Source organism: Babylonia areolata, chromosome 14, assembly GCF_041734735.1.
Source record: "Babylonia areolata isolate BAREFJ2019XMU chromosome 14, ASM4173473v1, whole genome shotgun sequence".
Classification (NCBI taxonomy): domain Eukaryota; kingdom Metazoa; phylum Mollusca; class Gastropoda; order Neogastropoda; family Buccinidae; genus Babylonia; species Babylonia areolata.
The window spans coordinates 23,261,369-23,274,614 of NC_134889.1; positions in this window are offsets into that span (position 1 = coordinate 23,261,369).

Below are 13,246 nucleotides of genomic sequence, written 5' to 3' on the forward strand. Positions count from 1 at the left end.
TGTGCCCCCCTCTTTCTGTGTCCCCCTCTCTCTGTGCCCACCTCTTTCTGTGTCCCCCTCTCTCTGTGTCCCTCCCTTTCTCTCTGTGTCCCTCCCCCTCTCTCTGTGTCCCCCTCTCTCTCTATGTCCCCATCTCTCGGTGTCCCCCTCTCTCTGTGTCCCTCCCCTTCTCTCTGTGTCCCCCTCTCTCTCTATGTCCCCATCTCTCGGTGTCCCTCCCCCTCTCTCTGTGTCCCCCTCTCTCTCTGTGCCCCTCTCTGTGTCCCTCCCCCTCTCTCTGTGTCCCCCTCTCTCTGTGTCCATCCCCCTCTCTCTGTGTCCCCCTCTCTCTCCCCATCTCTCTGTGTCCCTCCCCCTCTCTCTGTGTCCCCCTCTCTCTGTGTGCCTCCCCCCCTCTCTGTGTCCCCCTCTCTCTGTGTGCCTCCCCCTCTCTCTGTGTGCCCCTCTCTCTGTGTGCCTCCCCCTCTCTCTGTGTCCCCCTCTCTCTCTCCCCCTCTCTCTGTGTCCCGCTCTCTCTGTGTCCCCCTCTCTCTCTCCCCCTCTCTCTGTGTCCCCCTCTCTCTGTGTCCCCCTCTCTCTCTCCCCCTCTCTCTGTGTCCCCCTCTCTCTGTGTCCCCCTCTCTCTGTGTCCCCCTCTTTCTGTGTCCCCCCTCTCTCTCACCCTCTCTCTGTGTCCCCCTCTCTGTGTGTCCCTCCCCCTCTCTCTGTGTCCCCCTCTCTCTGTGTCCCCCTCTTTCTGTGTCCCCCCTCTCTCTCACCCTCTCTCTGTGTCCCCCTCTCTGTGTGTCCCTCCCCCCTCTCTCTGTGTCCCTCCCCCTCTCTCTGTGTCCCCCAATCTCTGTGTCCATCCCCCTCTCTCTGTGTCCCTCTCTCTCTGTGTCCCTCCCCCTCTCTCTGTGTCCCCCTCTCTCTCTGTGTGCCCCTCTCTCTGTGTCCATCCCCCTCTCTCTGTGTCCCCCTCTCTCTGTGTCCCTCCCCCTCTCTCTGTGTCCCCCTCTCTCTGTGTCCCCCAATCTCTGTGTCCCTCCCCCTCTCTCTGTGTCCCCCTCTCTCTGTGTCCCCCTCTCTCTGTCTCTGTTTTCCCCTCTATCTCTGTCTCCCCCTCTCTGTCTCCCTTCTCTCTTTGTCTCCACCTCTGTCTCCCCCTCTCTGTCTCCCCTCTCTCTCTCCCTCTCTATGTCTCCCTTCTCTCTCTCTGTCTGCCCCTCTCTCTTTGTCTCTTGTCTCTCCCTCTCTCCTCTGTCTCCCCCCATCTCTCTGTCTCCCCTCTCTCTGTCTCCCTCTGTCTCCCCCCCCCCCTCGCTGTGTCTCCCCCTCTCTCTCTGTCTCCCCCTCGCTCCTCTGTCACCCCCTCTCTCTGTCTCCCCCCTCTCTCTCTGTATCCTTCTCTGTCCCCCCCCCCTCTGTCTCCCCTTCTCTCTCTGTCTCCCCCTCGCTCCTCTGTCTCCCCCTCTCTCTGTCTCCCCCCTCTCTCTCTGTATCCTTCTCTGTCCCCCCCCCCTCTGTCTCCCCTTCTCTCTCTGTCTCCCCCTCGCTCCTCTGTCTCCCCCTCTCTCTGTCTCCCCCCTCTCTCTCTGTATTCCTCTCTGTCCCCCCCCCCTCTGTCTCCCCTTTCTCTGACTCCCCCTCTCTTTGTCTTCCCCCCCTCTCTGTCTCCCCTGTCTCTGTCTTCCCCCCCTCTCTGTCTCCCCCCCATCTCTCTGTCTCCCCTCTCTCTGTCTTCCCCCTCTCTCTGTCTCCTGTGTCTGTGTTTCCACCCTCTCTGTCTCCCCCCCTCTCTCTGTCTCCCCTTCTCTCTGTCTCCCCTCTCTCTGTCTCTCCTCTCTCTGTCTCCCCTTTCTCTGTCTCCCCCCTCTCTCTGTCTCCCCCCCTCTCTCTCTGTATCCCTCTCTGTCCCCCCCCCCCTGTCTCTCCCCTCTCTCTCTGTCTCCTCTTTCTCTGACTCCCCGTCTCTCACCTCTCTCTGTCTCCTCTCTCTCTCCCCTCTCCCTCTGTCTCCCCTCTCTGTCTGCCCCTCTTTCTGTATCCCCTCTCATTCTCTCTCTCTCTGTCTCTGTCTCTCTCTCTCTGTCTCTCCTCTCTCCCCCCCCCTCCCTTTCTGTCTTCCCTCTCTGTCTCCCCTCTCTCTCTGTATCACCTCTCATTCTCTCTCTCTCTCTCTCTCTCTCTCTCTCTATATATATATATATATATATATATGGATTTGTCCGAACGCAGTGTCGCCTCCTTGAGCTACTGAAACTGAAAAACTGAAACTCTCTCTGTGTCTCCCCTCTCTCTCTCCCCTCTTTCTCTGTCTCCTCTCTCTTTGTCTCCCTTTTCTCTCCTCTCTCTCTCTCTCTCTCTCTCTCTATCTCTTTCTCTCTGTCTGCCTCTGTATCCCTCCCCCCTCTCTCTCTCTCCCTGTCTCCCCTCTCTGTCTCCCTCTGCCTCTGTCTCCCCCTCTCTCTGTGTCTGCCCCTCTCTGTATCCCCCCTCTCTCTCTCTCTGTCTCCCCCCTCTCTCTGTCTCCCTCTCTCTCTGTCCCCCTCTCTCTGTCTCACTTTCTGTCTCCTCCTCTCTCTATCTCCCTGTCTCCCCCCCTCTCTCTCTGTCTCCATCTCTCTCTCCCTACCTCTCTCTCTCTGTCCCCCTCTCTCTGTCTCCTTTTCTGTCTCCCCCTCTCTCTCTATCTCCCTCTCTGTCTCCCTCTCTGTTTTCCCCTCTCTCTCTTTCTCCCTCTCTCTGTGTCCCCCTCTCTCTGTCTCCCCCTCTCTGTCTCCCCCTCTCTGTCTCCCCCTCTGTCTCCCCCTCTCTGTCTCCCCCATCTCTCTGTTCTCCCCCTCTGTCTCCCTCTCTGTCTCCCCCATCTCTCTGTCTCCCCCTCTCTCTGTCTCCTGCCTCTCTCTGCTTCCTGCCTCTCTCTCTGTCTCCCCCGTCTTTCTCTCCTCCCTCTCTCTGTCTCCCTCCGTCTCCCCCTCTCTCTTTGTCTCCTTCTTTGTCTCCCCCTCTCTCTGTCTCCCCCCTCTCTGTCTCCCCCCTCTCTCTGTCTCCCCCTCAGTCTCCCCCCCTCTCTCTCTGTCTCCTCCTCTCTCTGTCTCCTCCTCTCTCTGTCTCCCTCTCTGTCTCCCCCTCTCTCTGTCTCCCCCCCTCTCTGTCTCTGTCTCCCCTCTCCCCCCTCTCTCTCTGTCTTCCCCCCTCTGTCTCTCCCTCTCTCTGTCTCCTCCTCTCTCCGTCTCCCCTCTCCCTCCCCCTCTCTCTCTGTCTTCCCCCCCTCTGTCTCTCCCTCTCTCTGTCTCCTCTCTCTTTCTGTCTCCCCCCCTCTCTCTCTGTCTCCCCCCCTCTCTCTCTGTCTCCCCATCTCTCGCCTTTTCTCTCTTCTTTCCCTGTCTCGCTCTTTCATTGTTTTTGTTTTTTTTCTCTCTCTCTGCCCCCTCTCCCTCGCCCATCTCCCCATCTTGTGAAATTAAATAGATAAATTAGTGCATGAATAATGAATAAATGAAATCTTAATTTGTACCTGCGCAGCAGAATTAATAGATTGATAGACATGCATGTGCGCGCGCGCCCACGTAGACACACACACACACACACACACACACACACACTTACTTTATCTACATTGTGAGAATATATCAGACATGAGATATATCAAATATTCGGCATGCGATGCATCTCATGTGCATGGCATTGTTAGCCAATTGTACACCAGCAATAGTGTTATGTGTGTATCTTCATCTTTTCTTTCTTTCTTTTTTTTTTAATTATTTTTTTTTATATTATTATGTATATCTAACTGAAATGTCTTGGCACTGTAGGCTAGTGGTGGCAGTATGATTATTTATACACCCACACACACTCTCAACGCACTTGTTCCATTCAGGACAGAAGAAGTCAGAAACTGAAGGTAAGCACAAAACGTCTGTTGTTGGTTCTCCTTCAGTTTTCCTAATCCAGGCAGGTAGTGTTCTATATGTTGATTGAAAAAAAAAAAAGTTTATTCATTAATTATTCCTTTATTAATTTGTTTTATTTTTTTATGCAGGTAGTGTTCTATATGTTGATTGAAAAAAAAAAGTTTATTCATTAATTATTCGTTTATTAATTTGTTTTTAATTTTTGATGTTTACTAAGTTAAATTCATCTATACAGGTTTCATTAGCAGCTGAACAAGCACCTGTTAGAATCAGCGCAGTGAATGCACTTTATGCAGTCGAACAGGAATTTGAGTTTTAAAACCTCATTTTTTTTCTGTTTGTGTTTTCTCTGTTTTCTTTGTCACGTTCTACTTCGGTTTCCACGACAAACGTTCCAGAGGATGCAGCCGTTCAGGATTTTTTTTGATTTTTTATTTTTTTGGAGGGGGGGGGGGGGGGGGGCTTCTTGGAATATTTTGTTTTCTTGTCTTTGTTGTGTTTTTCCTCTTCTTCCCTTCTTTCGTTCGCATGTTTATTTTCGTTTGTGGTATCAGCTTTCAATCTGTGATTTTGGAAGTATTTCGTGTGACGTGTTTGCTTTCCGCTTTGCAGAATCTTACGTATGTGTTTTTGTTGCGCATTTTTGCTCTTGGCAGAAAATAATAACAGAGAGAGAGAGAGAGAGAGGAAAGAAGAATTTGTGTGTGTGTGTGTGTGTGTGTGTTTCTGTGATTGATGATGTTTCGGGGCTTGAGTTTACATTCATATGACGTCCCATCGCGCACGCACGCTTGCTTGTTTGCTTGCTTGCTTGCGCGCGCACACACACACACCCACACACTCACTCACTCACAATCACCCACATACTATTACATTTACACACACTTGAACGCACAAACACACAACCACGCGCGCACATGCACGCACACGAACATACACGCATACACACTATTGCAAACATTTACACACTCACACACAAACACACATACTATTACAAACATTTACGGTCGCATAGACACACACAAACACGCACACGCGCGCGTTCGCGCGCATACACACGGCATATTCACACACATTTACATACACGTGTGCCCGCGCACTCACAGACACACGTTCACACACACACATACACACAATTTACAAACGCATACTAAGACGCACATGCACTCAGGCGCGCGCAGCACCATTTGCAAACGCATACTCGCGCGCGTGCACACAGTGACACACACACACACACACACACTCTCTCTCTCTCTCTCTCTCTCTCCACCCATACTGAGACACATACACACAAGCGCGCACGCGCGTTTTCTGCTTCCCCCGTACCCCCCATTTTATTTTTATTTTCTTTTTTTCTTCTTATCTGTTGATGCATGTCTTTCCACGGGCGTCGTTGATTGCTAGGCTGCTTGTTTTGGGGGTTTGGGCTGGTTGACATTTCAATCAGCAGGTTGATTCTACTTTGGTTGGCTGTGTGGTTTATGGGTTTGGGCTGGTTGATGTTTCTATCAGCAGGTTGATTCCACTTTGGTTGGCTGGTTGGTTGATGGGTTTGGGCTGGTTGGTATTTCAATCAGCAGGTTGATTCCACTTTGGTTGGCTGGTTGGTTGATTGGTTGATGGGTTTGGGCTGGTTGATATTTCAATTAGCAGGTTGATTCCACTTTGGTTGGCTGGTTGGTTGGTTGGTTTATGGGTTTGGGCTGGTTGATATTTCAATCAGCAGGTTGATTCCACTTTGGTTGGTTGGTTGGTTTATGGGTTTGGGCTGGTTGATATTCTAATCAGCAGGTTGATTCTACTGTGGTTGGCTGGTTTGGTTGGTTGGTTGGTTTATGGGTTTGGGCTGGTTGTATTTCAATCAGCAGGTTGATTCTACTGGTTGGTTGGTTGGTTGTTTATGGGTTTTGGGCTGGTTGATATTTCAATCAGCAGGTTGATTCCACTTTGGTTGGTTGGTTGGTTTATGGGTTTGGGCTGGTTGATATTTCAATCAGCAGGTTGATTCCACTTTGGTTGGCTGGTTGGTTGGTTGGTTGATGGGTTTGGGCTGATTGATATTTCAATCAGCAGGTTGATTCCACTGTATGTTTTGAGAGTTGGGTTTTCTTTTAGTGTGTGTTTGACATTGAGTTGGTGATTAAAAAAAAAAAAGAAAAGAAAAAAAAAAGAATCAGCAATGAAAAATTGTGTAGTTTTCATTTTTGTATATTACTCAATGATTATATTTATGACATGAGATATGAAATAAGTTTAGTTTTCATTTATTTGTTCGGATTTCATTTTTTGGTAAAATTGAAAATTACTCAGTGTTTGTGTTTATGAAATGGGTTTTTAAAATGTTTTTGGTTTTCACACACACACACACACACACACACACACACACACACACACACACACACACACACACACACACACACACACACATGCCTTAGTAGCGTATAAAAGTGTTGTAAACTGTAAGAATTTTTTTTCTAAATTTTAAGCAAGCAAGCAAGCAAGCGCGTGTGTGTGTATGTGTGTGTGTGTGTGTGTGTGGCTGACTGAGAACTTGAACAGATTCCATGTATGCATTGTGTGTTGAACATGATTTGAAAAAAAAAGAAAAATCAATGAACATCTGTTATGATTTCTCAAACTGGGTGTCTGTGTCTGTCATTTGTCTTGTTAGATTGTGTAGCAAGAATAAATCTTTAAATCTTTTGTCTGTCAATGCCTCTCTCTCTCTCTCCCCCCCGCCCCCCCCATCCCTCCATCCCCCTCTCTCTCTCGCTCGTTCCCCCACCAGGCCGTGAGAGTTTTGTTCCAAAATGTTGCAGGAATGAAAGAGATGTGGAAAACAACAACAACAACAACAACAACAAACAAAACAAAATATTATCGAAGTTCCAGAAACGATCACAGAGTGAAATAATGTATCAGTTTCAGTTTCAGTTTCAGTAGCTCAAGGAGGCGTCACTGCGTTCGGACAAATCCATATACGCTACACCACATCTACCAAGCAGATGCCTGACCAGCAGCGTAACCTAATGTATCAGAAAATGTGTATGCATGTATAAAGTGGGGGAAGCCCAGAGCTGACCAAAGAATGGAAAAAGCAGCAGTCATCGACAACATAGCAGTTAACTCTCTCCATACGAACGGCGAAAGAGACGACGTTAACAGCGTTTCACCCCAATTACCATCATCAAAATATTGCAAGCGGAAGGCTCTTACACTGAAGAGGTGAATGTTGACAAAGAATACCACAATTCTGACGACGGAAGCAAAACTGAGGTTGGGTCATTCAGATACCCACTGGACATCCGAGGGGTCTGTGTAGAGGAGAAGAGAGGACTGGCCGTACTGAGTGAGTTAAACTGATGATATAACAAGGAGAGGAGGCACTGACATATGTCGTTCACAGAATCTGAGTGATTCAATCTCTTGTTCAATATTTATCTATTTTATTTTGCTTTTTTTTTGTGCGTGGTTTCATGTAACGTTGCACACACACGTGTCTTTTAAACCTTGTTCGGGATTATTTGACATTAGAATTGATTCTGATTCAGATTGATTCTCTCTCTCTCTCACACACACACGCGCGCGCGCACACACACACACACACACACACACACCACCACCACCACCACCACCACCACACCACATCACACACCACACCACATCATACCCCTCCCCCCTTATCCCCCATCCTCATACATTGTATCAGATCATAATTTATGGGGAAGCAAGCACACACACACACACACACACACAACAACAACAAAACCACAAGAACACACACACAAAATCACACACCACAACAACAACAACACACGCAACAACAACCAACAAGTGTATATATATATAAAGCCCCCCACACCCTATGCACTCCCCTGTTTCCCCCCAAAAAAAACACAACAAAAACAACAACAACATATATCCCTACTATCAGTAGTGTCCAAACCTCTCGAAAAGCACGTCCACAAGCACCTTATGAAACATACGGAGCAAAATAACCCTTTTCATCCCCTTCAGTCTGGCTTTCGCCGTTATCACTCCTGTCACACAGCATTAACCCGGCTTTGTGATACGTGGTTATCTGCAGTCAACCAAAACAAGATCACTGGAACAGTTTTTCTAGATTTAAAGAAGGCTTTCGATCTTGTGGGTCACAGAATACTGATAAAAAAAAATAATAATAATAAAAATAGATAAAAACTGACTGAGTATACTCAAAACCAGTCAACTGTTTCCTTTTTCCGGTCTTACCTGGAAAACAGAACACAGCGTGTTTACTTAGACGGCTCGTATTCTTCTGAAGGTCATGTAAATCGTGGTGTTCCACAAGGCTCTGTTCTTGGACCCCTACTCTTTTGCATCTATATTAACGACTTGCCGATGCATATATCAACTAGCAATGTCATCTGCGATCTGTTCGCTGACAATAGTTCCCTTCATTGTAGCGACACCGACATTGATCTTGTAGAATCATCTCTACAACAGGGAATAAATGACATTTCAGACTGGTGTTATCAAAACCACATGGAACTTAACCCACACAAAACAAAAAGTATGGCATTAACATCCAGACAGAAACACCAACGTAAACCTCTCATTTTAAAGCTCGAGGTAAACAAGAACTCAATTGATCAAGTTTGTGAGCACCGCGTCCTTGGGGTAATTTATTGATAAAGAACTGAACTGGCAAGCTCATATCAACCATGTATGCAAACAATTAGCCCGCAATTTGTTCTCATTCAATAAACTTAGATATTACGTCGATACTCCAACCAGAAAATTATTCTTCGGGGCACACTGTCTCTCTCATGTCAATTATGCATCTACAGTCAGGAGCAATGCCAGTCACAACCAGCTAAAAAAAAAAGTTAACTCATTGCATAGACGAGCAGCTAAACTTATTTTACCAGCCCACTCCCGATCAACAGATGAAAAATTAACAAAACTGGAAATATTACCACTATACAAGCAATTCGACTACAACAAAATGGTCTTCATATTTAAAGTACACAAAAACATGTCACCACTATACCTCAGTGACCTTGTTCAACGGGCATCAGAGCGTTACGATTCAGATAATTATTTTCTGCCTCATGTGCGCATCGATTTGTACAAATCTAGCTTTGCATTTTTTTGGACCATCTGTTTGGAACTTTCTTCCTTCGTTCATTAAGACGTATGATTCATTACGTTCCTTCAAATCAAGCATTCGAAAACTTCTGCTCCACAAACGATAGGCCCACAAAGCAGTTTTTCATTTTTTTTATACCAGCTAAAAAAGACAGAAAATCATGCTTTTTGTGAAAGTTGTATCTATACCTTTACATGCAGTGAATTTATTTTATTTCTACCTTTGTGCTTTAATGTTTTTACTTTTTACTTTTTACCTGTAACACTTGCATCAGCAAATTAATCACTTTTATATATGCACAATGATAAAGTTGTTTTTCTCAGTTCTCTTTATGTCCGCTATATGTTTCTCATTTCGGTCATGTCTCTGTTTGTGCATAAGTGTGTGTGTGTGTGTGTGTGTGTGTGTGTGTTGGGTGGAGAGAGTGTGTGCATGTGTATGGATATGAATGTGTGAATGCGTTCGTTTTATTACCTTTACGATGTTAATGATGATAATGGTGGTTATTCTTCGTGGTAGTAGCAGTAGATGTAGCAGTGTTAACAAAATTATTATTGTTGTGTCGTTATCGTTAATGTTGTTACTGTTATTGTTGTCACAAGGACAGATTGGAAGACTGGGTGATGCCTAAAATCTTTATTCTTGCGTAATAAAGTTTTTGAATCTTGAATCTTGAATTTTGAATCTCTCTCTCACGCCTCCACCCCTCACTCCCCCCCCTCTTCCACACACGCTCTGTTTAAACAATAACAAAAAAGATTTATACGATAAATTCTTATTGGCTGCCTGGAAAAAAAATGAAGAAGGGAGAATTCCATGTATGTGTTCATTCATGTACGTATCTGGATACGTAGTTATCTTATTCACATTTTCAAGTACGTTTTTCAGTGTTTGAAAGTTCTTATTGGGCACGATGCACATATCAAGTACGATATTAAGCTGTACAACGTCATCATGCAATTAACAATGTTCTTGACATTGTATTGTTCTGCCTATAGTATAGTGCTGCGGAATAGTATTTAGGAAATGGAAATCATTATGTCTTTACCGTCTCCAAATGCACAAGGTATAGACATTTTGTATCTGTAAACCTTGGTCTGAACAAAAATGTTGAGAAAAACAAAAGTTCTTATTGGATGTTATATGTCTGGATGTGCGTGTCTGGAATGTTGAAAGACAGATAGTGGTTCACGCTGTCAGCTTATCTGAGATTTGCCGAGAATAACAGGAACAACGAGTGTCTGCATGTTCTTGTACGATATCTGTGCATCAGCTTATGTATATACGAACGCATTGCTTTAAAATGTGTATATAAGCACAGCCTGACAGACACACAAACACGTATGCATTCACACACACACACACACACACACACACACACACACACACACACACAACACACGTGTCTTATTCCACCAAACATTTCGAGAAGAAAAATGGTCACACTACTTTGAACCTTTATATGGGGATAACTATTTTAGCAACTCTAAGAACTGATTTTTAAAGGTTATTATTATCATCATTACACACACACACACACACACACACACACAAACCACCCCACCCATCACCCCCACAGAGAGAGAGAGAGAGACAGAGTTATCCAGTACACACTTCCAAGCACAAGTCTCTGTTCCACCCATTTTCCCCGGAGTCAGCAGTATTTGTGACTTCACTTCACTGGCCGTACATCCTGCGTTCACACTGCTGGCTTCTGCGCTGCACTGCACTGTACTGCACTGCAATGTGATGTAATGTGATGCAATGCAGCGGCTATGCACACACCGGACTGTGCTCTATTGCCTTCTATTGCCTGACACTTGAAGGAAAACAGACATAAACAACAACAACAACAAACATACACACACACACACACACACTGGTTCCTGGTTCACACTGCTGGCTTCTGCACTGCACTGCACTGTACTGCACTGCAATGTGATGTAATGTGATGCAATGCAGCGGCTATGCACACACTGAACTGTGCTCTATTGCCTTCTATAGCCTGACACTTGAAGGAAAACAGACATAAACAACAACAACAACAAACATACATACACACACACACACTGGTTCCTGGTTCACACTGCTGGCTTCTGCACTGTACTGCACTGCACTGCAATGTAATGTGATGTAATGTAATGTGATGTAATGCAATGTAATGTAATGCAATGCAGCGGCTATGCACACACTGAACTGTGCTCTATTGCCTTCTATAGCCTGACACTTGAAGGAAAACAGACATAAACAACAACAACAACAACACACACACACACTCAAAGATACAGACACACACACACACACACACACACACACACACACACACACACACACACACACACACACACACACACACACTCAAAGACACAGACACGCACATACACACACACACACACACACACACACACACACACACACACACACACACACACACACACACACACACACACACACACACACACACACACAAAGACACACATTGACACTGTCACACAGATACAGCCATAGCACAATGGGTCAGACTTTAGCAGTATCGGGGTGGCCGTGGGTCAGACTTTAGCAGTATCGGGGTGGCCGTGGATCAGACTTTAGCAGTATCGGGGTGGCCGTGGGTCAGACTTTAGCAGTATCGGGGTGGCCGTGGGTCAGACTTTAGCAGTATCGGGGTGGCCGTGGGTCAGACTTTAGCAGTATCGGGGTGGCCGTGGGTCAGACTTTGGCAGTATCGGGGTGGCCGTGGGTCAGACTTTAGCAGTATCGGGGTGGCCGTGGGTCAGACTTTAGCAGTATCGGGGTGGCCGTGGGTCAGACTTTAGCAGTATCGGGGTGGCCGTGGGTCAGACTTTAGCAGTATCGGGGTGGCCGTGGGTCAGACTTTAGCAGTATCGGGGTGGCCGTGGATCAGACTTTAGCAGTATCGGGGTGGCCGTGGGTCAGACTTTAGCAGTATCGGGGTGGCCGTGGGTCAGACTTTAGCAGTATCGGGGTGGCCGTGGGTCAGACTTTGGCAGTATCGGGGTGGCCGTGGGTCAGACTTTAGCAGTATCGGGGTGGCCGTGGGTCAGACTTTAGCAGTATCGGGGTGGCCGTGGGTCAGACTTCGGCAGTATCGGGGTGGCCGTGGGTCAGACTTTAGCAGTATCGGGGTGGCCGTGGGTCAGACTTTAGCAGTATCGGGGTGGCCGTGGGTCAGACTTTAGCAGTATCGGGGTGGCCGTGGGTCAGACTTTAGCAGTATCGGGGTGGCCGTGGGTCAGACTTTAGTAGTATCGGGGTGGCCGTGGGTCAGACTTTAGCAGTATCGGGGTGGCCGTGGGTCAGACTTTAGCAGTATCGGGGTGGCCGTGGGTCAGACTTTGGCAGTATCGGGGTGGCCGTGGGTCAGACTTTAGCAGTATCGGGGTGGCCGTGGGTCAGACTTTAGCAGTATCGGGGTGGCCGTGGATCAGACTTTAGCAGTATCGGGGTGGCCGTGGGTCAGACTTTAGCAGTATCGGGGTGGCCGTGGGTCAGACTTTAGCAGTATCAGGGTGGCCGTGGATCAGACTTTAGCAGTATCGGGGTGGCCGTGGATCAGACTTTAGCAGTATCGGGGTGGCCGTGGGTCAGACTTTAGCAGTATCGGGGTGGCCGTGGGTCAGACTTTAGCAGTATCGGGGTGGCCGTGGGTCAGACTTCAGACTTCTGACCCAGTGTCTCAGCAGTGATCGGAGTTCAAGTCCGAGTTCTGGCCGTTCTTGTGTCCTTGGTACTGGCACTGTTCTCTGATTATCCTGCTGTCGGAGGACGAACTATCAAAAGTCATCAGTGTTGAACTAACAGTCGGGGGAAAGTGTTTTTGCCAACCCAGCAGTCACCACGCCATTTACCACTGCAGTGCTTCAGTCCCCCTGATATACCGCCATTGCTGGCACTGCTCCTGGCAGTCATAGGTCGCTATGGGAGCTGGGTTGTGATGGGGGGGGTCGTTTATTGATACATACAGATGTTTGTGTTTTTGTTGCTTTTTTTTTTTTTTTTTTTTTTTTTTTTTTTTACAACACACACAGAGACACAGACACACACAGACACACAGACACACACACACACACACACACACACACACACACACACCTTCTTTCTGCATGTTTTCGTTATGGTGGACAATTTATTTTTTGTTTGATCCGGCTTTGTCTAATTGTCTTCTTTTTTTTTCTTGTGCCTCCTCTGTCTCTCTGTC